Raw genomic sequence first — 5195 nt, 5'->3', positions numbered from 1 at the left:
TATGGTATCCTTCTTGGGTTGACTTTCAAAAAACATCTTTAATCACAGCCAAGTGCTCCATCTGCACTGCACAAAATACCAAACATGATGGAAAGCAAGGAAATGGAGAAAGCAACCAAGGAGCCCATATATAATTTATTATAAAATAGCTTAACAAGAAACATTTCATGTCAATTGTTTTATAGAAATATGTGCTGTGTTACTAGGAAAGCATGAAGCTGAAAGGACAAAGCAAAATTAAAGCCAAGGATTACCTTTCATTTTTAAGCCTCAAACTGGTTTATTTATTTTTAAATCAGAACAAGCAACTTTCCACCCTAATTTGAGCCTTATGGAAAAATTTTAGGAACTACAAGTACAGCAGGACTACAACATGAAGACCCACTACTCCAGGCTTGTACAACTAGGCTTGGACTTGAAGTCAAGAAAGGATTATGTATAATGAAGTTCAAACATCCTGTTTCAGTAAATACAACATGATAGCTTTAACTTTGTTTAAGCAATACCAGTTCTTTTTTTGAAATAGTTCACTCTCGATTTAAACACTTCAAATGATCACAAGTCTGCTAGAGTGGTATATTAGTTATTCTGAAGGTGAAATACCGTGAAAAGATTCTAATTTGTGTTTTGAATTTGTTTAGCTTTGCCTTTCAATTATTAGCTCAATTTATTCATTTTTGGTCTGTGTTAAAGATATTTCTACTACTATAGGTCTTTTATCCAATATGTAGGAAATCCAGACATGAGATTGAAACACCTCTTAGTCTCTTTCATGAGCTAAATAGTTTCTACATACAAAAGACCAAAACATTTCCACAGCTAGGGAAGCGCTGCATTCCTTCACATCAAGGTGCCACTGCAGTAGCTCTACCGGTATTAACACAAAGCCACACTGTCTTTCATTTACCTCAAGGACTCACCTTTATGATTTACTTCTCCCCTCTTGTCTAAAGAAGAATGGCTGAATTGTTCTGTAAAGTATCTTTAACCATACACCTCTGTAACCATGCCTAGGTTTTTTATTTGTCTCATAAATTATGCAACTGCCTGGTTGCCCCGTGAGTGTGTTCTCAGGTGCTGTTGCTGAGAGAGCAGGAGAGGAGGAGATGGACTCAAATCCAAGCACCAAAGACGAAGCTGGGTAGAGCTGGTCAGTCATTCCTACACAGACTTACCTGCAGCTGTGGCAAAATAACAGTGCACCTTTGTTGGTTTGGGGTTTTAGCCTTCTAACTTTCACACCAGTGTGATATAACCTCAGTCTGTTGTTATATTCCTGCAAAATGTGTTAGGTACCTAAAAAAAACAGACCAATAATAGTCCATAGGACTGGTACACTGTATGCTGGTACAACAGCAAAGCAGGCTGTGTTGACAGGAGCTTAGCAAATATTGTCAGGGTGTATTGCTGAATTATGCAGTGTTACCATTATTTCTGTTCTGCTAATTTTCATGGATTTACTGACAGAGGAAGTGGCAGCATGTGTATGGTGAGATTAAGGAATCCATCAGATTCTTGAAAACAACATGTGACTGAAATAAATGAAACAAGCTCTGGTTTGCTTGCAGAGACTGATTTGCTGTAGATAGTTGGTGTCAAGGTGGTCATGTGAAAATTGGGAGTGTTGCATCACAACAAGTCAGTTGTTTGTACACACGCAGCTATTCTAAGAAGTGAGGCAAATGTTAAAGAGGAGGCTGATGTTTGCAGAAGTAAGCAGAGGTACAAATAATCGATGTGAGAACAAAACTGAAAGGACAAAGTACATTGCATAAGAGATGCCAATGGCAGAAGAAACTAAACCTCACACACTTGTTAGGTACATAAAAGAAAGATTAGGGCTTGGGAGGCCCACTCTGTGCCTCCGTATCAGACTGCTATCTGTATCCTCAAGCTTTTTTCCTCTGTGCAATGGTACAGTTGTCTACACTTGCCAGTCCACCCTGATTAAGAGCAAATGCAAGTTGAAAGGCTGCTCTTACTCCAGGGTAGGGAGTGCCTGCTCTGATTTAACCTAATCTGCCCTCGGAAAGGGTCAGTTTTGGCTGAGTGTTTCAGAAAGGGATGCAAGGCCGCTGGGTGACTGGCACTACGTAAAACCAGAGATGCTTCCTAGCCAGAGGGCAACAGGGAAGTGTTTCCACATGAAAGCAAGTTCTGAATGTCCTCATCCCAGCACCCCCAGCTATGTCAGGTGGAAAACGGTGACGATGAGAGCGACCAGCACGGCCTGAGAGCTACAAGCACGGCCTGTGTGCACAGCAGCAGCTCGTGGCACTGTTAGCATTCATGCCTTGGCCAGGCTGGCACCTAACTGGATGCTAACTGTGGCACAATGACAGGTTTTTACAGACCTTTTCTTCACATATACCACAGGAAGCCAACCAAGTGGTTCTTCATCCTAATTTCCTTGGGTATCTGCTCTCCAGCTATCTCCAGCAGCGGGCCTCAGGCTTTACTCACAGCGGCGGTGGTTTTATTAAGAGCCGCAGGCAGGTTCCGTGCCTGACTCATCTGCTGTCATGTTGTAATACGCTGTCGGTTTATTTTTCAGCTGACCAAAGTTCCCCTTAAACTCAATTCATCTGTGTTTACAAATACTTCACTGTGTAATATACGAAAGCTTTTTCCCAGTGTTTGAGCAGGACTGAAGATTTACAGCTGAGAAATTTCCACATTATATGCATTAGAAAAGTGTTACCCTAAATGAGTAATGGAATTTCGTTTCTGCTCCAGGAAGCAAATTGATGCTGAATGAGAGAGAGAAGAAGGTTTATCCTTTCACCCTTGTTGTGTGTCTCACCACAGCACAAGGCTGTGCCAGAACATGTTCCCACAACCTTTCAACCCATTCAGCAGAGTCTGCAACTTCCCTGGCTATTTTTGTGTATTGCACTCAATGATTAAGTGCTGGGGACAGTGTTAATACATCCTTTCACCAAACACACACTGCAGAATGCCATCTCAGCTGCTCACACTGTTTTTCCAATTACTCTTCCTAAAAACTGGATTATCGATAGATTATCCTTCCGATCGTAAGGGCGTACACTTGGAGATGTATTGTTCCTGGCTAGGACTCCATCTCTTAGTAATCAAGCATTATTTGTGTTGACAATACAATCTCTGCATCTAACCGAAGCCCGTTGCAGGCTGCCTTTGCCTATTACACAAACAAAGTGGCTCAACCACTGCTGCAGATTAACCACCGCTGGGGTGAAGCAGAGCAGCTATTTAATTGCACAAAGCTGGAGAACACGGTGGTTTCTTTAACGTCTCCCGTTGTATAGTGGCTTGCTAGCTTCGCTTGGCCTTCTTAGTCTATTTACCAAATATGCTATAGCTCTGCTAATGGTTTATGCTGGGCAGAAAATCCCCTTTCTGCTGTGAGAGCTGCCAGTATTTCTATCGCTCAGCAAGACTGGGGTGCTGCAAACCCTGCTACCACAGCAGAGAGAGCAGTTCAGTCTCACACGGACCACGTACAAGAGTTAGCCTCCTATCACTGCAGTTTGCCAAACTTGGCGATACTAGAAGAGAGCCTCCTTTTTTGAGTTCAGGCACAGCGATGCAGCATGAATAAACCATCACAGCTGCTCCCGTAATACCAGCTGACAGCAACCAAGGCACAACACATCCTCAGTGACCGACGGGCAGCCAACTAGGAGCTCACGATGCAAATCGCCTCCATTTCATGTTGCAACCTGGTGCAGAAAGAAAAACAACCCCAAAAAGACCATTGAAGAGAGTAGAGGAGCACCTGGCACAGCTACGTGGGCAGGATCAGAAATCCTCACCCGCACAGAAGAGCATCTTCAGGAGCGCTTGAACCCTCGAGTAGCCTCTATCCCCTGGACTTTCAGGCAGGTTCCGCAGTGACATTTAAAAGCAGGAGGCAGTCTTTCAAGGACCTCCAGCACCAGGGAACATTTCAAAATTAAAGCCAATGTTGCTAAACAGAGCAGGCGTAATTGTAGCTAGCCAAACTCTGGATCTGACCCCACACAGGAGAGCCTCTGCCCAGGGGCAGAGCATGGGGCTGTCTGGGGAGTTTTCCATGCGTGTATTTCCAAACAGGTTCAGCTCATGGAGCCACCACGTTCTCACCGGGTCTTTGCAAGCCCAAATGCCACCTGATGGCAGTTTTGGGGCTAGGCCTAGCTGGGTTTCCACTCCTGCCCTCCCAGCTGGGTGTCCCATTCAGGCATCAACATCATCACACTGGAAACTTTCACTGGTGGTTTCACTATGGAGGTTGAGTTGATGAGAACAAAATTCTCAACTCATTTCAGCCCCAGGAAAGGAAAGACTAGTATCTTCAAACTGAAGCCTTGGATGCTCATCTACTGTGCTTAAAGGCAGAACTCACTGGTTCATCAACTCATCAGACAGATCAATGCATGAAAACATTTGCTGTTCTCTCCGTGTCCTCTGTTGCAGCACTTGTACATTGCTTGTTTTCCATCAGTCATGCTGTGATAAATCAGACATTAATATGGAAGTCTCTGCAGCATCCTATTGTGGCAAAGTAACAATACCTTAGAAGCACTTTTTCCAACTCAACTGTAAGTACTAATATATTTCTCATACCTCTGTGATCAATATTTCTCTTTAAACACAAGAGACCCATAGCACTTCCTATGAAAGCATTTCAAAGGGCAAGCACATGGGGAAGTAGAAAGCCCCTGTTGTGGAGAGGGGGATTGATGCCAAAAAGAGGGATGCAGACAGTGGTGTGTGAACCCAATGGAAAGGCAGAAAAACAGTAGATACATTTATTTATCTTTTTTCTTGTCTGATTTAAACGTCAAGACTTTTGTACCACGTCATCATCGAGAATGTGATCTGCTGCCAGTACAGTTTGAATGGTATTTTCCTGGACCACGTTTGTGTGTGTGCTTCTAAAGGAAATCTCCTTCACAGCAGACTGCAGCAGCCAGCTTCACACTTTTTCAGGGCAAAAAGCTTCACCTTTGTCCTTTCTTGCCAATGTGCCTCACTTAAATTAAGCCTGGCTTTCTGATGACTGCCCCGGGGCAGTTTCTGTGCATGCGAGAGGAATGATGGCACAGGGCTGGCTGGTGCTAAAGCACGCCAGAGGGGCACGGGGAAGCGTGCTGGCAGGGGAACAGATAAACAGTGCGAACAAAGCGAGCAGCCCAATCTTGCTGGGTTGTATCTCACGTCAGCTGCAGCTC

At 44.1% G+C, this 5195-nt stretch overlaps 1 long non-coding RNA gene across 1 annotated transcript in view; it reads right to left on the bottom strand.

Moving 5' to 3' along the window:
* The window catches only part of LOC137853604 (uncharacterized), a 36766-nt gene that overhangs the window by 15351 nt on the left and 16220 nt on the right, over positions 1-5195 (bottom strand). The gene's annotated exons all lie outside the window — the stretch shown is intronic.

Source organism: Anas acuta, chromosome 3 (assembly GCF_963932015.1).
Source record: "Anas acuta chromosome 3, bAnaAcu1.1, whole genome shotgun sequence".
In the NCBI taxonomy this organism is placed as follows: domain Eukaryota; kingdom Metazoa; phylum Chordata; class Aves; order Anseriformes; family Anatidae; genus Anas; species Anas acuta.
Note: the sequence above shows the minus strand (reverse complement) of the source record. Positions and strands in the feature narration are given on the sequence as shown.